The 22,680-nt window shown below is 43.5% G+C and overlaps 1 long non-coding RNA gene across 1 annotated transcript; it reads left to right on the forward strand.

Moving 5' to 3' along the window:
- The first annotated feature begins 3,294 nt into the window (after positions 1-3,294).
- On the forward strand, positions 3,295-21,918 carry LOC124239109 (uncharacterized). The gene is made up of 4 exons (XR_006888540.1): positions 3,295-3,665; positions 13,864-13,930; positions 14,439-14,485; positions 21,567-21,918. It is a non-coding gene; the product is annotated as an uncharacterized LOC124239109 (long non-coding RNA).
- Positions 21,919-22,680: the final 762 nt, after the last annotated feature.

A 22,680-nucleotide genomic window follows, 5' to 3' on the forward strand; every position in this document is an offset into this window, starting at 1 on the left:
TCATGGACCAGTTCAGCAAGCTCCCGAGAGCCTTCGGGAAGATGTCTCGGCACTGTAATGTGGTCCCTGAGCCCTTTCCCACTCAGCCCTGCCTCCTGCCTGTCAGCCATACTCTCGCTCTGTGCTCATGGGACCGCTAGTACCTTCCCAGCCATCATGCACGTTTATTCCTCCTTGAGAAAGACCCAATTCAAGAGGCCTCTCGGAATCCTTCGCTGGTTTCATCCTTTTGAGGAAGGGGGGCTTTATCTCTCTTTTTTTTAAAAGGTTGTAATTTTAATCTTTTTAATTTCCTGATGATGAAAAATTGCATGCTGATCACAGAGAACATAAAATAAAGAAGTTAAAAAATTATTTTACTATCATAAACATATAAGCAGCATAAACATTTGGATGTATTTGGGGGGTGGGGCTTTATCTTTAGCTTTGGGGGAAGCACGTTTGTACATTGCCAGGCCCCCTCTGTTGATCAGGGCCTTTTTGTTTTCTAAAGCACCTTTATAGATTCCTGGACTCGTTTGCCTGCCCAGTTCACACTGGCCTGAACTGTCCACTTAAGCCAAACCAAGTATTTTCCTTGCCTGCTTTTAAGCTTGTTGCTTGGGTTTGGGGAGTGAATCTGGGCTCCGTGCTCTGCAGCTCATGGCATCTCCTCGTCTTGAAAATAAAGTCCAAGGGTTCAGTTGGCCTGGAGCATGCTCCATGTTTGTGGGTGGTTTATATACTTATCACTTTCCTTCTGGGAGCCCCTGATGGATGCCGTCCAGTCAAGGAGCTCTGCTTCTTGGTTCAAGATTTCCAGGTTACTGCGTAGCGCTCCCCCCCCCCCCCCCCCCCCCCGCCAGAGACTTCTGTGTGTGCTCAGGCCACCCTAGGATTTCCTGTGCAAAAGGTCCTTGAAATATGAAGTTCCCCATTTCTCTTGATGATAAGAGCGATGCAGAAAGAAAAAACCATAATAACTACTTCTCTACCTGATGGTACCTCTTAGTTAGCTTCCCTCCAAAATAGTCCTGAGAGCTTTCTTGTGGATCTGAGTTGTCCCTGGGGGAATTTGTCAATGAAGGCCACCGAGTGGATGCCATTCATGGGTACATTTATTTTTGGTCTGTAATAGATGAAATGAGGATAATGTTCTTCATTTGATAATGCATTCAAGAATCATTCAATAAAAGTTTAAGTTTAAGACTCTCAGTTTCCAGCAGCCTATTGAAAAAAAAACACACCAGTCTGGCTAAAAAATATCCTCAGGAAACCAGCCTGGAAGAACAGAGGGTGAAACATGAATGAGCTATTTAGCTTTTCTTGGAAAATGGCATAATTCTCAGAGGAATGAAAGGCCAAGCATTCCCCAGATTTTTGTCAGGCACATGTGCCAGTCCACAGAGTGCTGGAACCCCAAACACAGAATCTGGATTGCTTTCAATTTCAGTAATTCAGGTGTTTGTGGCATAGAATAAACACCACCCAGAAGGCAGCATCCTGAGTTACCAGAAGTTCCAGTGTGCAGTATAATTTTAGGCAGCATTTTCAGCTTCTCCGTAGGGATAGTAAGTTAGTTATTCCATTCACATAAGCAGAATATTTTACTATTTAAAAAAGAAATCTTGAATCAACCAACGTTTGGGACTAATCTTCTGAATTCACATATTTTTCTAGGGTCATGTAGATGTAGCTTTAGTCTGCCGATATTTCCATTTCAATAACGCAGTGGCGTGTCTGTGGAGTGGACATTATGCAGTCCTGTTGTATCAGATGTTCTGAGCTACGGGAACCCAACATGGCATCTGCTACTCTCAGGGAGCTTGCAATCTAGCCAACGAGAGTGGACAAGCACTTATGAAACTATCAGTGGACAGCACAAGGCAATAAATAAAAATGTGAACAAGTATGGGGCAGGGATTGAGAGAAGAGAGAGGGAAAGGCTACTGGACTCTTTCAGAGAAGACTTTCGGCAACAGGAGTATAGTCTGGGGGAATTTGAATAAGTTGAGATGGCTTGCCAGTCTGGGATTTAGCAAGAGAAAAGCCACTAATTGAGATAAAAATAAGTTGAATATCTAAGTACCAGGTATTTCTTAAAAACCTAAGATCTTTACATGCATGCACTAATTTAATTCTACTAACCAGATGACAGGGTATTTTAGCTCTCATTTGGGGGGTAAGCAAAATGAGTCATAAGGATATTGAATGATTTGCTCACGATTGCACTGAAGAAAGCTGCTAAACTGGGATTGTCTTGGGGACAAGGAAGAGGGCTGCCCGTCTATTTCCCTCACTTCACATTAGAGAAGCAGGCACTCTGGGCAATTGCTTTTTGCATGTTCTTCTTGCACAATGAATGAAGAACTGAATGTGAGAATTTACATGTGAAAACAAAAATGCATCTGGAGTTTTCTGAGCTTCAGAGCCAACAAGGAAGGGAAAGATTGAGCATCTTAGAGTGTCAGTGCTCATGGTGGCTGCAGTGACTGCTACTCCCGAGGTCCTGATGCCCCCTCCAGCTCCCATGAGCTCTGCAGTGTAGTGATGGGATCGTGGGTGGGAGGTCTTCTCCCTCCAATCAAAGACAGAGCCTGCACACAGGTTCTGCTACCCCCAGATGGGTCCCGGAAAGTGTTCTACTCAGAGAGGGGTCAAGGAACATGTGTCAGATGGCTAGTTTTCCATCTTTGCTTTCTCCCTGGATATGAAGTCATTTAGCTAGAGACTCTACTTCCCAACCTCCCTTTCAGGACATAAAACTAATTATTACCTGTGAAATGGGGGCAGGAGTGATACGCGCAATTCCTGTTTCACGTCTTAACTGGAAATGGCTTTTCCTAGACTTCCTCTCTTTCTCTCCTCTTGTGGTCTGGAACCTGGAACTTAGAGGTGCTGGCAACCCCATTAAACCAAGCAGACGTGCAGTGCCCTGCAGGATAGAGGGGCAGCAATAGGAAAAGAATCGGGATCTCTTTGTCACTGTGTGACACAGAGCATCCTTCCAGCCTGAACTGTCCAATTCCACAGTGTTATGCAAAAGAGAAAGCAATCTGAGCTTGTGAGCCTCTGTATTTTGGGGTCTGTTTAATATGAGAGGTGAGGTTTTTACTCTAAATAATACAGAACATTTCTGGGCTGGGCAGTCGAGCATTCACGTCAAGTCAGTATCTTGTCTTCCTGCATTCTTTCCTTCCTCCCACACATATTTATCGAGCACTCACTCTGTGCCAGCAATGTGCAAGTTGCTGGTGATGGTAAACAAGAGTCATGTCACTATCCTCCTGGAGCCTACATTCTAGTAGCGAGGTAGACAAAAACCAGTAGACAGATAAAAGGAAAACACCTACAGGCTGGAATCTGTGTTGTGAGGACATAAGCTTGGGTCTGGATTAGAGAGGACCGGACAAGAGAAAGCTGCTTTCGATGGCATGGTCAGGCCAGACTTCTGTGTGGAAAGAACAGAAGACAAGACTGAAGAGCAGAGAGGGTGTACGAGGTGATTGGTGATCAACAGCAGTGGGGGCCGAGGCTGGGCTATGCCCGCGGCGCCCCGAGAGGCTGTGGAAGAGTTTAACAAGGAGTGTCTGTGTGTGTGTCTGTGTCTGGGGGGGGAGGGAGGCCAGATGATTCACTTGATTGCTGTATTGTTTACTGCTTTACGGAGAAAAGACTGCGAAAAGGTAAGAATTTTTACAGTTGCCCCAGGCTGTAGTGGCCCTGCGTGTGGAGGCTGGGAAAGAGTCTAAAAAAAAATCACAGAAGAATTGCTCCGATCAGATAATATTTGAATTCAGTTAACAAAGATTAGCACAAGCCAGCAGTTTGAAGATTTATATTAGAAGAGGGTTTCTTAAGCAACATGTTGTCCAATTCTGAACAGGCTGGGAAGTGCCGGTTTCCAGCTTAGTGGTGCTGTCATCTTGTCAACGTTTGTAGGTTTTGGTTGTGGGCGAGGCTGTTGAAAAGGAGGTCTCCCCAGACGCTGTGGGCGCTGCCGTTTCTGGGGCTTGGCGGAGTTGTGGTGGGGCTTCAGGAAGCTTCTCAGGGGTCTGGCCTTTGGAATTTCTACCTCTGGCTTTGAGATACTGAATACGGAAACGGAAATATTTCAATTTATGAAAGCTCCCCATACCATTAAAGCTACCTGTTTTTCTCAAGCAAGTGAGGTCCATATTTAAGAACCACCATTTCCTTCAAATATTAATTTTTCTCAGCGAGATTTTGCCTCTTAAGAGCAATATCCTGACTCCTTTTGAAATAACTATTAACAAGTGAGTTATTTCAGGAAGGAAATGATACAGTTCCCAGACTTGCAGATGTCGATGGAGTTATTAGTGGGGTTTTCTTTCTCAGGCTTTATTTTCCCCCAGCTTTATTGAGATATAATTGACGTTTAACATTGCGTAAGTTTGAGTGTACAATGTGAGGGTTTAATATGCTTACGCACGGCAAATTTCTGAGGTTTCTCATACTGTCCTCAGAAATAGGAAATTGTTTGACCTGTTTCTCTCTCATTTTTTTTTTTTTTACCGGAGAAGTGATACCAGGGTCTGACATTGTCTAAGTTAAGGATATTGCGAGACTCTCTTTTGTTGGGTTAGTTTTTTGCAATATCTAAGAAATCTAACAAGAAAACAAGTCCAAATTTCAGCTTTTGCACATCAGGAAATGGTTAGTGTGCCCCAGTCTCGCCTTACAGACCTGCTAAGGAGGAAGAGTTTCCTTCTCCTCCCTTCCCCCATCCGTCCGTTCTGTCTCTCACTCCAGAGGATTCTCCAGGGGAACTGGGCTGTGGTTGACTGCCCCTGGAGAATGGCCCGTGTCAGCACAGCTGCTCCCAGAGTCGCCCTTGGAGCCAGGCTCTCCTTGGGGCAGGAAGAGGGAAGCGTGGAGTCGAACATGGCTGGATTTCCTATGGCAAGGCTTCCTCGTGTGTGCTTTCTTCCCCTGCTCTGAAAAAAGCCCCTGGAAGACGCCTGGATGTCAGATCAAGTGAGCTGGCTCAGGGCCTAAGCTTGACTTCTCCAGGTCTGAGTCTCAGGCCAGGAACTCCACGTTCTCCTGTCTTCCTTTCTCTGTCCTGTTGAAACTGATAGGGAGGGTTAATGAGGTTAACATGGCCAGACACTGTGGGCTCCTGAGAAGGAAGGAGCCAGATACGTGCTGGCCACCGCTAAAATATCACCAGGCCACTCCAGCTGGGGACATGTGATTGAGCTCTCCTAGTAAAACTTGGCTGTTTTTATCAGACGATTCAAAAGTAGCATGTATCCAGGGCTAGTCCCACCAGTGGCGACTCAGTAAATGCCTGCCGAGTCACTGAAAGCATGGATGTCCCATTTTATTTCACTTCTGGCCTTTTCACCAGCTAGGCCCAACACTTGCCACCTTTCCAAACACATGGTGATTAATATTTTCTAGGATAGCTCTTTTCATTCATAAAAGAAATTGGGTCCATGATGAAATGTGGTAAAAATGTGGTGAAGAAATAGTTAAGGAGGAAAACCAAATACTGTATCAAGCAGAAAGATGAAATATCTCTTCGGTTGGAGATTTTCTGAATAAACCATTCCTGAGAAAAGTGGAGACGATGGAAATGCTTGTGTATGTGTGTATGTGTGTTTATGAGCATTTAAAAAAATGAAATATAAGTAGAAGGAGGAAGAAATTTTGGTAAATCTATAAAATCACCACAATTTACGAGAGTTTAAAAGGCAATTCCTTTTTAAGGGGCAAGTTCCTAATTTCCCACATAAAAGTATGGGAATTGAATGGTAAATCCTTCTCCGCCGACAGGACCCCTGAAAAGAGGTATGAAAAAGAGTTACTGTTCCGTTTCCATTCATGTCTCTTGAAAGCGCGCGGATGTGAAACTGCCGGGGAACACACAGCCCTGGGTTTCAAAGCTGCCCGGATGACTTCTCAGAAATGATCTATTGTGGCGCTTTGTTTTGTCCGGGTCGCCCTCTTTTTGTTCTGCTCGGGCTGTATCACTCTTCTGCCGCTGCCATTAATCCACCCTGTCTACTCCTCCCCATTCAGAGGCCCATTTTACCCCCTGCCCTGCGCAGGGAGCCCGGTGGAACGGCTGAAGGGCTCGGCGTTGCTGCGGGAGAGCGAAGGGGGCGTGGGGTGCGGGCGCCGAGGCTCACCTGGCGGGGTGGGCGCCTAGGAAGAAAGGGGCGAGCAGCAGGAGCGGAGGGCAGGGAGCAGAGCAATAGGCGTTATCCATCTGCTGGGAGCCCAGGCGAGTTGCAACGAAACCTTTCTCTTACCCTTTAGCTGTATGGCTGAGCTCGGGGACGCGAGTTGCGCGGCCTGCAAATGAGAGCGCCGTTATTTTTCAGTTTTGATTTGATTCACTCACTTGTAGTTAGGTAAATAGGCTCCACGTGGCTCGAGGGTTGTCAGACTGGGATAAAATGGCAAGAGATACAACGATTCGTAAAAGAAAATTAAATCCAAAATCTGTTTGGTTAGTAAAAGAAAATTAAATCCAAAATCTGTTTGGTTAGTAACTCAGGTCTGGTTCCCATCCTTACGACCTCTTGGAAATCTCATTATACTGAATTATGTTCTAAATGGGGAAGATGCTTCTTTTTTACCTCTCCTCTGTCCTCACTTTTAATAGTGCAAGGGGATTGTCTGGAAGTCCAAAAGGTCCGGTGATATCCTGGGTTGTAAAGTAGTAACAAATGTTCCTGAAATATCAGTGACTTAACACCTTCGTCTGTTGCTCTCACTACACTCCAGTGGGGGTCAGCAGGGGACTCTGCTCATCACTGTCAGTCAGGGAACCCGGTGAGGCAGGTCATTCTCTCCAAATGCATCCACCATCTCCGTGGACAAAGGAAGGTCCCTCTCAAGTTTCTCGTGATGGGAACTAAATCTCTGGCTTGGGAGATTCTTCCCCTCACAACTGGTCCAACCATTCCAGAGGCTCTGTGTCTGGTGTCCAGAAGGAAGAGAAGAACGAGCCGTCTGCCAGCACAGATCCTGTGCACGTTCTCAGGGACGAGGAGAGGACCACACAAAAACCAAACCCAAACCAAAGTGAACTAAAACAGGGCAGCAAAACATTTTCAAAACTTTAGCTAAATAATAAAAGCCAGGAATGAAATGCTTTGAACCCAATATGATCAACCCTGCGCTCTGCTGTCATTTGAGCCACGTGACTTTAAGCAAATTACTTAACCCGCTGGGCCTCCATTTCATCATCCATACAGTGGAGGAGTGGGTCTGGGTCAGTGGGTCTCAAACCCGAGTGGCCTTTAGATCCTGGGCAGGACTTTAAGGTGTTAATTTCGAACCTTACCCGCAGAACCTCTGCTCCAGCAGGCCTGAACTTGGGCTCAGGACTTTGAATTTCTAACAAGTTCCCAGGTGATGCTGATGCTGCTGGCCTGGGGACCCCACTTTGAGGTGATCTCCAGAGGATCTCTAGAGTCTGATGCAGCTAGATGGTTCGATCTTTCCCACAGGGGACGAGGTAGAACGAGTTGATGAGTTGACTAATAGCTTACAGTCCAGTTTTCATGTTGAAATTTGACTGGAAAATGATTCACCAGAGAGTCGCTAACTCTTAACCTTTTTTGAGAGCACATTTGCATGTTGGGTTGACACACAGAGTTTAAAGACACATCTCAATTACAAGATGTGGTCCAGACAGCTGCCCTTGTGGGGACAGAGGCGGCCACTAAACTCTGAGCAATTACTTAAAATTAGACTTGTCAAATTTGTTTAGGGTGACCAGGCAAGTACATACATTGACCTGATGTCACTCTTCCTGGAGAGACGTCGTAATGATTTTGTATATCAGTCAAACTATTCAAATACTAATGCTGCCTTCATGCCTTAATCACCATTCCAGTCAGACGTCATTTTTAGAAGCCCTTAGGGATTTGCATCCCTTAATTATTCTTCAATACCCAAACCAAGCATTCTTTAATTGGTGTAAATTGAACAGCGTACCAGTGCAAACAAGGAGAGGGCACACTGATCAATGATTCCGTGCGTGTCTATTGGAAAGCCATTGCCTTTAGATCAGGGAACAAATCCTTAACTCCGTTTGCTTCAGTGGAAACACCAGCTCATGGAGCCGACAACTACTGTTTCTGCTTAAGTCATCACAAATGGGAAGCAAGGAGTAAGTTATGATTCCAAAATATCAGCTTTTAGGGAAAGGGTTAAAAACATCCATCATAAAAATACTTTCTGTTCTAATGTCAGAGACCACATTCAGAAACCTTTTATGAGAATTCAACTGGAAACAAAGTATTTCTATCCTCCAGCGATTTGGGGTCTGTCTGCCTCTCTTTCTCTTTCTTTTTCTAAATTGTAAACAATATAAAATTTTTGTTAACTTGCCAGGCCATTCTTTCCCACGATTTTGTCATTGTTGTTCCTAATAGTGCAGGATACCTCTAATTATACATCTGAGCTGTGGTCGGGTGGCGTGAAACAGGTGTTCCCTTCCACTTTTAGTATTTTGGAAAAAACTCAAGGCACTATACTTAGGAAGCCCGGGAAGAAATCCTCATAAATGTGCCATGCCCACTTTTCACTCTTGTCTCCTTCTATCCGCTCTCTCAGATTGATTATTTATTACTGGAGTGGGAAGCAAAGGAAGCCACAGCCCCATCACACGCCCTTGGCCCAGATCTGCCAGCCTCCTGCTCCCTCAGTTCGGAAACTGTGCTCTGATGCTACGTGGTGTAGTGGCTGTGTGTTCATTTTGAATCCTATCTGGTTTTTTGACAAAACGTGCTGGTTCTTTGGGGGGAATCTTTCAAGTTGATTTAAGTTTGAGTTTTAGAGCAGTCCAGCGCAGAACACTTAAAATGAGTCGAGAGGAGAGTAAGAGAGCTGTCAGCTTCCCTGACAATCTTTGTTCAATAGCCTAGATTTAAAGGGGAGCTTTTGGTGGGTAAGCTCTTTTGGGCAGCCTGTCTCCACATAGTGTGGTGTAATTTATAGACATCTTAACAGAGAGTGTGTTGCTTTGTTTTCAATGATCCAGCCAAGGGTTTTGAGCATCTTGGGGTAAGCCTTATGAGGACCTTGGGTGTGTCTTAGACTCTGGGGCTTCACTTATCAAACCCAGCTGGCGGAATGTAGACGGAATAACACCTGATAGCCATCTCCCTGTGCCTCGGTGGGTCTTGTGGACCAGAATGCCATCCTTAACATAAGAACACATTCAGGCTGGGAAGCCAAAGGAGATCAGTATTTCTTTATCTGGATCAACTTTGGGAGTCTCAAAGAGCAGGCTTGAAAACGGGCTGCAAAAATGATCTGCCCCCCAACGGTATTGAGGGACCTCTCAGAATCTGCAGTGGTGTGGCACCTCATCCTCCCTGTTTCATTTCTGTCACCTTTTCTCTTAGAGACACTGTTACCTGGCTTTTTTCAGTCCTGCAATGGGCACATCGAACTGAGGGTAAAATCCTTGGTTCCGATCCTGGCTTTTCCCCTTAGACATCATGTTACCTTGCTAGGTTTCAATTTCGTCACTGACAGAATGAGGGAGTCGAATTAGATGACCTCTAAAATCCCTTTGAGATCTAACAGCTCAAGACTTGTTTTCTCCAATACCAGCTCTCATGAAAGTCAGTGAAAGGGAACCCAGGAGACATTTCTTTGGAGTCTGACTCTCATTCAGGGACATGAGCATCCAGATCAGCACTTCCCAAACTTTAAGGTGCATTCAAATGGCCTGGGACCACGTTAAAATGGAGACTCAGGGTCAGCTGGTCTGGAGCGGGGCCTGAGATTCTGCCTTCCTGACAGCTCTCGGTGGTGTAGCAGGACTGAGTGACAAGGCTTCAGACGGTAAGCACAGTAAGGCCCAGGGGTTGGGCTGTTTTGTTGACCGCTGGAGCCCAGCACAACCTGGCTCGGAGTGCCTGGTGGTGCTATGTTTGAATAAATGAATACTGGGGGGTGTTCTGAGAGAAGGACAAGCCGTGGGTTACTGAGCCTTTGGTCAGATCTCACCATTTCCCATTTTACTTTCAACTGGGTTAGAAGGTTCCAGCAGCATAGCTAGCCCCTTGCCTCACGGGGCTCTGCACTGTGGTGGGAGCAGGGGGTAAGTCAGAGACTCAGGGGAGCTGCTGGTGGGAGAAGCAGTGTCCCCCTGCCTCTGTCCCTGTCCTGGCTCCTGACTCTTCACCCAGAGGCCACAGCTCTCAAGTGTATACTCTCCTATGCTTTCTATTTTCCTGTTGGTTTCTGTTTGATGTCCATTTCAACCACTGCAAATTCTTTAGGGGGAGCGGAGAGTTCCATACAGTGTGATTGTGGCTCCAAACATCATCATGTTATGGATGGAACACTGGTCTGGGTGGCAAAGTATATGGACATGATTCTGGCCGGCCCACTGCCGGGGGGGTGAATGCAAGCTAGTCAAAGGCCCTGGGCTCTGAAGTAGGAAGAGCCTTTCCAACCTGGCTGTTCACAGGAGATGTTGCTTGTGGAGGTCCCTGGAGGCTGCAGCTCGTAGGATGAATGTGAGGTTTTTACTCTGCTGTCCTAGGGAGAGCCGTCCCTGGAGGCCAGAGACCATGCTTTCTGCTTCTCTTCTCACCCGGGCCCTCTCAGGCGTGAGCGTGGAGGAGGGGCTTTCTCTCTCTCCTCTTGCTTCTCTCTCTCTCTTTCACACACACACACACGGAAATGTGGGCTTTTTGCATGTAATTTATTTCTCTTGCAGAGTTTGCTACACTTCCGTGAGAAGAATAACTTCGTTCCCTTCTCAAGCTCCCAATGACCAGGCCTCTCCCGAGTCTGCAGGTTTGGGGTGGCCACTGGGAATCAATCCTCCCGTCTTGTTCTTTCTCTCTGTCTTTTGAAAGAGCTCCAGTTGATTCTTATTTTCAAGGATGTTCAGGAAACTGTTGAGCGCAGGGCTCCTGGTTTGGCCACCCCTCAGATGACTTGGGAAGCTTTCAAAAGTCCCTGTGTCCCGTCTACACCCCAGATCAGGAAGTCTGGGGATAGGACCAGGCATTAGTAATGTTTAAGGTTTCCCAGGTGACTTTCCTGTGCAGTTGGGGTTACGAACCTCTGCATGGTTTCCTACTGACTCGTCCAGCCCAAGGAGGTCAGGGAACCCATCACCTTGTCTGTAGGCCAGTGATTCCCTAGCGTGGCTGTCCATTAGAATCACCCAGGCACCCTTTAAAAATCTTGATGCCTAGGTCTCCCTTCAAACCAACTGAGTCAGAATGTCTGGGAATTGGTGCCCAAGATCAGGGTTTTTGAAAGATCCCAGGTGATCCCAAAGGCGGCAGAGCCCAGATGCTATTTGAACATAAGTTTCAGTGACGAACTGCAGGGCCTCTGCCATCTCTGCTGCTGCTCCAAGACATGCTGCTCTGGAGCCTGTTTCCTTAATCACCTGGGTCTGCGGGAGGAGTCCTTCTCAGGGTTCAGGGACTTCTCGGCAGTGGACTCCAGCCAGTCCTGCCTGAGCACCACGCAGGAGGAGCTTCTGCCTAGGCTCCCAACCCTCTCCCCTCCCGCAGACAGCCGCATGCTGACCTGGAAAGGGGTCTTTCTTAGTGCATAGGGTTTTTTTTCAATTGAGGTGAAATTCACATAACATAAAATTAATCATTTTAAAGTGTACAATTCAGTGGCATTCATTCCATTCGCAGTGATATGCAATCACTACCTGTCTCTTGTTTCAAAACTTTTTCATTACCTCAGAAAAACACACCCTACCTATTAATTACTCCCCATTTCCCCCTCCTCCTAGCCCCTGGCAACCACTAATCCGATTTCTGTCTATATGGACACCTATTCTGGATGTTTCATACAAATGGAATCTGTAATATGGGACGTTTTGTGTCCAGCTTCTTTCACTTTGCAGAATGTTTTCACGGTTCGTTTATGCTGTAGTATGTTTCAGTACTTTTTTCCCTTTTATCACTGAGTAACATTCCATTGCACCTCTGCCTGTTTTTGTAAATAAAGTTTTCATGGACACAGCCATGTTTATTAATTTACACACTATCCATGGCTGCTTTTGCACTTCAACGCTGGAGGTGAGAAGTTGTGACAGAGAACATAGTCTGCAAAGACTCAAATATTCACTATTTGGCCCTTTACAGAAAAAAAATTTGCTGATTCTTGTTCTAAGTAATATTTCTAGGAAACTTTGCTATAATACTCTGTATGGAAATTCTAAAGTTGCAACACCTTTTATTTTTTATCATGACAATTTTAAAGTTTAGTTGGATGAAAAAATGAGAGAAAGGCTATGAAAATTTTGAAAAAGAAATGTAGTCAGAGAAAGACTTGCCCTACAAGACAGCACAAAGGCGTGGAGGTGTCAGAGCTGAAGGATGTCGTGCCAGCGCAGCAATAGGCAGGTCGTGAAAAAGACTGCACAGCTGAGAAAGGGACAGAAACAGATGCCGGAGGTGGCACTTCATCCTCAGCAGACACTGTTGGGCAGCTCTCTTGAGTCCAGCCACATAGCAGTCCGGAAGCTGGATCTCCCCTCTATGCCTTCAAAATGCATTCCTGAGGAACAAAATATTTAAATGTGTAAAAAAGAATCTAAAAACATCGGAAAAAAATATTGATGACTATCTTAATAATTTGGTAGTAGATTCTTTTCAGCTTGACAGAAAAAAGACGATATAAGGCAAAATTGATTAATTTGGATTAAATTTGATAAAACTGGCGAAAATGTAAACTTTCGTATGGTGAAAGTACTGTAAATAAAGCTTAAAAGAACAAAACTAACCTGGGAAAAGTATTTTTTTGTTGTAGACAAGTGGCTAACATCTCTCATAGTAAAAAAATCTCTGGCAAATAAATGAGAGTCTGAACAGGACAAAATAAATAAGGGGGAAATATACAAACTGGCAATAATGCAATGAATGCAAATGGTCAGTAAGCAAAATACTATGGGTGTTCAACCTTGTAAAGAATTGAGGCAAACGTAATATGAATTTAAACAAGGTGTCATTTTTGTTGCTGTTTATTTGATTGGCAAAGACGAAAAAAATTGAGAAGCCCCAGTGACAGTAAGAGTGTGGAGAAAAGGGCTCTTTAATGTGTTGTTGGATTCAATATTTTTGGAGGGAAATCTGGTGGTATGAATCACTTTTTTTGTTTTTTTTTGGTGAGGAAGATTGTTGCTGAGCTAACATCTCTGCCAGTCTTCCTCTATTTTGTGTGTGGGATGCCACCACAGCATGGCTTGATGAGGGTGTTCAGGTCCGTGCCTGGGATCCAAACCTGTAAACCCTGGGCCACCAAAGCAGAATGCACGAACTTAACCACTATGCCACTGGGCTGGCCCCAGACCACATTTTTAAATGTAAATACCTTTTGACCCAGCAACCTGACATCTTGGACATGTAACATATAGAAAACTGACGTAAAGATTTCCTTGTGGACCCCATGAGTGAAAACTAGCACAGAAACAACAGAAACAGAAGAAAAGAAGATGTTCTTTGCTGCAGTGAAAAGCTGGTAATCATCTCAATTCTCATCAGTAGAATTTTTTTTTAACCACTTTGCTGAGGTATAATTGACAGGTAAAATCTGTACGTATTCAATATATACAATTTGATGAGTTTGGAGACAAGTATGCACCCATGAAACCATCACCGACATCAAGGCCGTAGACATATCCATCACCTCTCACAGTTTCCTCCTGCGTCCTTTATTATTACTAATGATTGTTGTTATTTCTTTTTTTGTGGTAAGAACGCTTAACATAGCCAATTTTAAGTCTGCAATACAGAATTGTTAGTTATAAGCGCTATGCTGTATGGCAGATCTCCAAAATGTATTTATCTTGCGTAACTGAAACTTCACACCCTTTGACCATGACCTCTCCATTCCTCTCCCCCCCAGAAGGATTTGATAAAATAAGTTGTGATATATCCCGATGATGGAGTTCCAAGAAGCCATTGCAAATGAGGTAGGATTTCCAACATTAGCAGATACTCCGAGTCCTCTCCATGTTCTTCATCAAGTTGTAATTACGTTGATCTTCCTCTTTTATTAAGAAACACTGGATTCATTTGGCTGCAAAATAATGCACCTACTTGCCAACCAAATGAAAATGATGACTATTGCATACCTTTTAATATTTTACTTATTTATTTTTACTACAGATATTACCTTTAACATTATAGCAATTAAGACTTGAAACATGTAAATCCATGTTTCAGAGCCACGGGCTTAGGTTTGTGTGTGAGTGTGTATATATGTGTATGCATGTGTGGGTACGTGTGCACCTGTGCATTGTGTGCCATGCCTGCATGTGTGCAGGGTCCCTGGACAGCCTAACATCCAGTTGAGGATGCCAACACACTCCAGCTACCCAGAGAAGTTGCTGTTCCCTTTTGAGACAGATTCAGGGGCTTAATCAACCAAGAAAGGACATAAACTCTGTCTCCCTGAGGAGAAAACCTTTCTACGTGCAGGGCTCCTTTATCTGCGGACTGGAACAGCATGGGACGTGGACACCAAGGTGAGCCACAGAGAAGCCTGCTAAGATTTGCCACGTGGCAACAAACTCCACAATCACTCCTCAACCCTTTGAAATTCTTGCCCGCCTTTTTCTCTTCTTCCAAGGGCTTGCCCACCTCTTCTGTGCCTTTGGGATTGGTTCCCCCTGGTAACGGTGCCCCTGCCTGCCCCCCTCACTTTCCATTTTATCTCCCTACTCCTTTCATCCTGTTGGGCTGGTACAAAAGGCAGTGGGCATCTCCAGATGCTCGTTGCTCTTGATCCTACTTACAGACGTAGGAGTTTATTAAAGGCTAGATTGCCTGAGAGCAGTGATCACCAAACTGTTTGATTGCTCGCTGTTATCATTAAAATAATTTGAACATAAACTTCCAATATATGCTTGCTTATTTATTTATTTATTTTGTGCACCCCAACTATTGTACTAATAAATTATATACATTATAAAATACACATAAAGGTGAAAATTCAAAAGAATGAGATTTTGAAAAAAATACAAAAATTCTAATATTTTCTCCCTGAGTCTTGTCGGGGTCGTTTGGTACGAGTAGACCAGAGGTGGAAAGGGCTTTTCAAGTCTATCTTTGGGCGCCTCAAGGGAACTACAAACTCTTTGCTCCTCCTCAAGGGCAAGGCTTCCTTCCATAGGATCTGCCTGGGGCCAAGCTGCCCGCTGGCTTCTGTGAACACAGGACACAGGGGCTGCTGCAGAAGACCCGAAGAGTTTTTCTCAGCACTTTCTTCTGCGCCCTTCCCTCTCCTGCAGGCCTTGCTGCTGCTCTTTGAGCTACGCTGGTGTTCTCTCTCGCCCTCTCTGTTTCTCCGCCAGCACTCAGGCCGGGGACCAAGTCCTAAACCATGTTGGCAGTCCAGCCCTCTTCTCTGCTCTTGGGCGGAGCCTGTGTGTGGAAATATCCTGCTTCCTCAGCCGTTTTGGACTTGGACTTCCTTGCCCATAACTGTACAAACACTGGCTTACTATTGCCATGGTGAATGGTCTTACAGGATTGGTCCAAGGTCTTGAGGCGTTTACCAACTCTTATAAGGCACAAAAAAGCCAGGACGCAGAGATGCACAGCATGAGCTGTATCTGTGCACAAGGGATGTGTGACAGAACAGAGCGCAACTGATGGGAGCCTCTGAGATGCAGCTGCCGTGGGAGCAGAGAGTTGTCCCGACGCTCCGCTCTCCCCAGCTCCTCGAGCAGTGCCTGGCTCAGAGGAAAGACTTGTCGAATGAACGAATGTTACAAATTTCACCTTGGGTTGGTACCTATCAGGAGACCGCTTCCACTGCTTGCTTTGGTTTGGAGTCTGAAAAAACACTTTAATTCACACTCAGGTTGTTTTTCTTCCAAACTGGGAGAAGTGATGCAGGGAAGAGGGGCTCAAGCTGTGGGTACCGTCTCACGGATTTATCCAAATGGGAACCTGGGACTACATGTTAGGCAAGAAGAGTCCTCGGGTCATTTCGAGCAGTTCCTCCATCCAGAGCCCTTGGAGGCTTCCTGGACGCTGTGGGAGGCCTTGCTTCCTCCTGGGACTTGATTTCATCTTTATGCTTTTCTTTTAAAGATCTCTGGACACATTTTTTCCCGCCTGCTTCTTTTTCCTCTGCCTCAAAATCTCTTGGTTTTCCTTCCTCCCCATCCTCCCCACCTCACCCTACAAGTGAACTTTCACTTGCTCTGGGCTTCCTTTCCATTGCACCCCCACTCCTTCTAAGGGAAATTAAAATTAAAAAAATATTTTTTTGGTGGCAAAAGAATATAAAATTTACCATCTTAACCATTTTTTAATTGTACAGTTTAGTGGTAAGTATTTTCACATTGTCGTGAAATAGATCTTCAGAGTTTGCAAATCTGAAACTCTATACTCATCAAGTGACAACTCCACTTTTCTCCCTCCCCCAGCCCATGGACAGAACTGTTCTACTTTCTGTTTCTATGAATTTGATCACTTTAGATACTTCATATAAGTGGAATCACACAGTATTTGTCTTTGGTGAACGGCATATTTCACTTAGGGTAATGTCCTCAAGGCTCATCCATGTTGTAGCATGTGATGGGATTTCCTTCCTTTTTGGAGTTGAATAATATTTTATTGTATGTGCAGACTACATCTTCTTTATCTGTTCACCTTTTCTTTTTCCTTCTTTCTTTTGAGGGATATTTAGCTCTGAACTGACATCTGCCGCCACTCCTCCTCTTTTCTTTTTGCTGAGGAAGACTGGCCCTGAGCTAACATCTGTGCCCATCTTCCTCTACTTTATATGTGAGACGCCTGCCACAGCATGGCTTGATAAGCAGCACATAGGGCCGTGCCTGGGATCTGAAGAGACGAACCCCAGGCCGCCAAAGCGGAGCATGTGAACTTAACCGCTACACCACTGGGCTGACCCCCTCTGTTCAACTTTTGATGGGCATTTGGATTGCTTCCACCTCTGGGCTATTGTGAATAATGCTGCAATAAACAGGGGTGTGTATATTTTTCTTTGAGACCCTTTGGAATTCTTTTGAATATATACCCAGAAGTGGGATTGCTGGATCATACATATAGTAATTCTGTTTTTAATTTTTTGAGCAACTGCCATACTATTTCCCATGACAGTTGTACCATTTTACAATTCCACTAAGCATGCACAAGCATTTCTCACCAATACTTATTATTTTCTGTTTCCTTGATGGTAGTCAACCTAATGGGTGTGAGGTGATGTCTCATTGCATTTTTAATTTTTTGAGGAACCTCAGTACTGTTTTCATAGTGGACACACTACTTTACAATCCCACCAACAGTGTACAAGTGTTCCGATTTTTGCACATCCTGGTCAGCACTTAGTATTTCCTGTTTTTTTTCATAGTAGCCATCCTAATGGGTGTGAGGTGATATCTCATTGTCATTTTGATTTGCATTTCTCTGGTGATGAGTGATGTTGAGCAGCTTTCCATATGCTTCTTGGCCATCTGTACATCTTCTTTGGAGAAATGTCTATTCAAGTCCTGTGCCCATTTTTTATTTGGATTATTTGTTTATTTGTTATTGATTGTAGGAGTTCTTTATATATTCTGGATATTAACCCTTGTCAGATACGTGATTTACAATTTTTTTTCCTCATTCCATAGGGTGACTTTTCACTCTGTTAATCTTTTCTTTGTATGCACGGAAGTTTCTAAGTTTGATGTAGTCCCGTTTGTCTATTCGCTTTTGTTGTCTGTGCTTTTGGTGTCATATCTAAGAAATCATTGCCAAATCTAATGTCATGAAACTTTTCCTTTATGTTTTCTTCTAGGAATTTTATAGTTGGGGCTCTTGTATTTAGGTCTTTAATCTATCTTGAGTGTATTTTGTATATGTTGTAAGATAACAATCCGACAATTATTTTGCATGTGGATATCCAGTTTTACCAACACCATTTGTTGAGGAAACTGTCCTTTCCCCATTGAGTGGTCTTGGCTCCCTTGTTGAGGATCACTTGACCATAGACGTGAGAGTTTGTTCCTGGGCTTTCTATTCTCTTCTATTGATCTGTATGTCTGTCTTTACACCAGTGCCCCACTGTTTTGATTATTGTAGCTTTGTAATATGTTTTGAAATCAGGAAACATGGGAAAAAAGTTGGAGAAATTTTTTCAAAAATAGTTTTGGCTATTTGGGATCCATTGAGATTCCATATAAATTTTAGCAGAATTTTTTCTATTTTTGCAAAAAATGCCATTGGACTTGGCAGGATTTGGATTTAATCTGTAGATTGCTTTGGATTGTATCAACCTCTTAACAATATTGTCTTTGTATTCATGAACATGGGATGTCTTTCCATTTATTTGTATGTTTACTCTCTTTCAGCGACGTTTCATAGGTTTCAGTGTACAAGCCTTTCACTTCCTTGGTTAGATTTATTCCTAAGTATTTTATTCTTTTTAATGCTATTGTAAGTGGAATTATCGTAATATCCTTTTTGGATTATTCATTGTTAGTGTATAGAAACACAAGTGATTTTCATGTGTAGATTTTGTATTTTGCAATTTTGCTGAATTTATTAGTTCTAATAGTTTTTGTGGAGTCTTTAGGGTTTTCCACATATAAGATCATGTCATATAGATAATATCACTTTCTCTTTCTTTCTAATTTCTATGCTTTTTATTTCTTTTTCTTGCCTGACAGCTCTGGCTAGAGTTTCCAGTATTATGTTGAATAGAAGTGGTGAGACTGGGCGTTGTTCTCTTACTCCTGATCTTACAGGAAAGCTTTCAATCTTTAACCTTTGAGTATGATATTTTCTGTGGGCTTTTCATACGTGGACTTTACTATGTTGAGATAGTTTCCTTCTATTCCTAGTTTGTTGAATTTTTTTTTTTATCATGAAAGGATATTGAATCTCTCAAATGCTTCTTCTGCATCACTTGAAAAAATCATGTCTTTGTCCTTTATTTTGTTATTGTAGTGTATTTCTGTTCTCCTTTGTGTAGTTCCTGGATCCTGTTAAATCTTTCTTTCCAACCTTCAGCTCTTTGACAATACCCTTATTCTTCAGTAAAACTCTGGGTAAGGATTTTTATCAATATGTTATTTGTTGTGATATGTTAATTTCTTAAGCACATTTGATTGTCCCGGCACTCATCATTCTGAACTTTGTTGAAGAGAACATGATTCTGTTCTGTTATGATCACCCAGCCCTCTATTTACAAACGTCTCTCTGAATGCCCTTTGGACTCTCCCCTATTTTTAATCTATTCTCAAATCTCTAAGTAACCTCCTATGTGTCCTCCAAGAAATTCATTCTGAAATTTTTTTCTTTTCTGTGAAACTGCTCAGTACGATGACTCACCAGTGAGACAATATTAAAACCATAGTAACTGAAACTCAACATTCCCCTGCGTGCCAACACCACCTCCTGATCCTGGGCATTTTCTGAGTCTCTGCATCTTGGACACAGTCTCGAGCATATCCCTGGTTACTGGTGCAAAAAAAAAAAAACACACAAAAAACCCCCCAAAACAAAGAAAACTAACAATAAAGCAAAACAGAATGATAACTGGACCTCATAGACATTTGGTAGGGTAGGAGTTTTATTTTTAAAGTCAAACCATACTTTAAAACTTAAGGCCATTTTATCAATACTTTATTTATAGATGTAATCAATTCCATTCGGAGAGAAATGCCTAAAGAATTAGATCATAAACAGAGAAAAAAACAATGTGGAACAAAATTGCCTTGTCGTTTCCGATATTTTTGAACCCCAAGTTCTGTTTCTTGGATAGGCTGTGAGTTGGCAGCGATGAGGGTAAAACACGAGGAGAGTTGCATAAGATTGACCCTGAAATGCTGTCTTGCCACAATTATCTTCTAAATACTGCCTTAATTACACCTACCTGCTATTAGTTATATATCACAGTGAGGTTAATGAAAATGACATGTCTAAAAGGGAAAATCTACATACAGCTTTCTATTGGGGGGCCATGAAAGCTAGCTGAAGAAAAATTCAAAACTTCAGTTTCGACATTTTCTAATTAGGTAATTGGCAATTGGATTTTATTTTACCATTTTATTTTGAGAGGTAATTTTTTTTTTTAGGATCAAAAGGCTTTTCCCTCATTAATGTCAACGTAATAAATAAGTGTCTGTCTAAAACTATTATTTTATGGGTAACATAGTTCAGTCTTTGTACCAGTATTATAAAATTCTGGTTTTAATAATTCAAAGTTATGGGGTCTATATAGAACTCCTTATGAGAAACACACACGGAAATCCAGTATTTTACAAAATGATTTATATTTCATTCACGTTTTAATTCTATTTTTAGTACAACTTGATCATTAGTAGACACAAATGGTACTGTGAGGCCTTGGTCAGTAGGCAATAAACGATTTATCATTACCTACAGCACTAGAAACTCCTCATCCTTTGAAAACAGGGCTAGAAAAATGAAATACGCAGGACAGCCCAAAATTCCTGTCTTTTCTGAAATTGCCAAGCAAATGGGAACCGTCTGAGTTCTCCGAGGCTTATGTCGAACTCATTCTTGTCTCCCCTGTGAGCTCCGGTTTTCTTTCCTGCAGACTCTGGTTATGGTCTCTGAGATCACTGGGAGCTGCAATCATGACGTTCTTTGTCATAAGCTTACTGTACTTATATGATGCAGCCAAGCTGTAGGAGTATCAAATTTACCTTCAAAATCTTGGCTTTGTGGCTTTAAAAACCCCAAACAGGAATTCTTCTGGAACAGCTCTTTCAAGATCTTGGCTTGGCTGGTATGACTCCCAAGGGCTGTTTGTGGCAGGCTAATCTCTCATAAGGGTGTGAGGCTCTGTTTTATTTCACGTTAGGTCCAAGCTCTTTTCTGGCAGCAGTGTATCTGTGGTACAGACACTGTGATCACGTCCAAGGGATAGACGGGGTTTAAGACTGGTGGAAGGACAAATGAAAATATATGGGTGTGATCCCAAAGGGAAGAACAAGGGCCAGTATCTCAAAAATCATAGTATGTAATATGAATTTAAAAAGTCACACCGACAGCAAAGAACCCAAGTATACGGGACCCCTCGTTACTGAAAACCATGGGGCTGTGTTGCTCAGAAAGAGAAGTGGAGTGTCTAGGCCCACATAAAGGACCCCAGAGCCTTGCTATGCTCTCGCCCAGTATTGGTTCAATGAGCATCATCCTTCCAGGATTTCTGTTGACAGAGGGAAGTGAGGGTGATGAGCTCCCTGCTGCTTCAGGAACTCCTGGTCCACATGTTCCCTGACCATCCCAGTTTGGAGCAGAGTATAAACCTGAGCAGAATAAGGCTTAATCCCATTCAGGAACTGGTTAAGTGGCCTGGCAGGGTTGGCAAGTGACATCCAGGCCTCTCCCACAGTGGGTGTGGCCCTCCCTCTCCTCTCTCTTCCCTGACAGCTGGGCTTCCCGAATGCAGGGGCTGGGCCACCTCCCTGACAGGCAGTGGGAAGTGTGGGTGGCAGGCGAACACCTAGGGAGGCCTCCGGTAGCAATCTCTAGAGGCTGAACGAGCTAATCAGGCTTCGCAAATGGGGTTGACTAGAAAATGAAATATTTATTGTGATTCCTCCTCTTTTTTTTTTGAAGTTCAAAAATCCTTGTCGTCCCTGGGCTGAAGTCTGCGTACACGAGAGGAATTCACAATTAGATCAGAAGTGGCCTGTGACCGCTTACTGATGACCTCGACCTGCGGCAGGCAGACGGCAAGGGATCGACTCTGTGTACATGCTCCATTTAATGTTTTTTTCTAATACAACAGAAAAGTCCATGAAACAAAAGAAAGCAACCCAAAAAACCAGGCTGTGTGATTGTCTTTCATTAGTTCTTGTTGTATGAAATATTTTCTTATGTGGGTGAAAACAGAGGCAAATGACTTTGATGTTGTTTTAAAATAGACTTTTATATAAACAATGTTGAGTCTTAAAGATACTTATTTTTATATCCCTTGAGTGTCTACTAAGAGCAAATGGAGAATTGTGGGATTATTCAGATGATTCAGACCAAAATGCTGATTTCCCTTTAAATATTTAGATAACTGAAGAAAAATCTAGCTACATCTGACTTGTGTGGTTAGTGACCAAGTACTCTTTTTCTCCAATGCTCACACTAATTAGTAATTTCACATTTCCATGTTTCAATCAATCAGTAATCAACACTGATTACAGAGGAAGATGAAGGTTCTTCATCGGGTGTAAGATGACTCCCGCTTTGGGCCTCCTACCTGTCTCGTTCCAGCTCCTCCCATTCCCCCGAGAGATGCCACGCTCAGGTGAAACCTCCTCGGGATTCCAAAACCTGCCTGTACTGCTTACTCCCCCAGGACTTGACATCTGCTGTGTCTCCTGACTTTGCTTTTTGGGCAACCTCCTGCATATCTCCTCACGGGAACCCCGTGCTTCCATCCTCACCTCCTCCTTGATACCTTTCATGATCAATCCACCTTCCACCACACCCTATGCTGTGGAAGACATCTCTCCTTTGGGCTCTCATTTCATCCATTCACATCTTGGAAATATCACTTTTCTCTTTTCAACAGCTGCCGATATTTACTGAGTGCCTCTCCTGCTGCAGTTGCTGCTTGGACAGTGAGGATGTAGACGCAGTCCCTGTCCTCACGGGGCTCACGTTCTGGTTGAGGAGAAAGATAATACACATGCATATAAAATGATGCAGATAGTATGATTACAAAAGTACATAGAGG

The sequence above is a fragment of the Equus quagga genome, chromosome 5 (assembly GCF_021613505.1).
Source record: "Equus quagga isolate Etosha38 chromosome 5, UCLA_HA_Equagga_1.0, whole genome shotgun sequence".
Taxonomy (NCBI): Eukaryota; Metazoa; Chordata; class Mammalia; order Perissodactyla; family Equidae; genus Equus; species Equus quagga.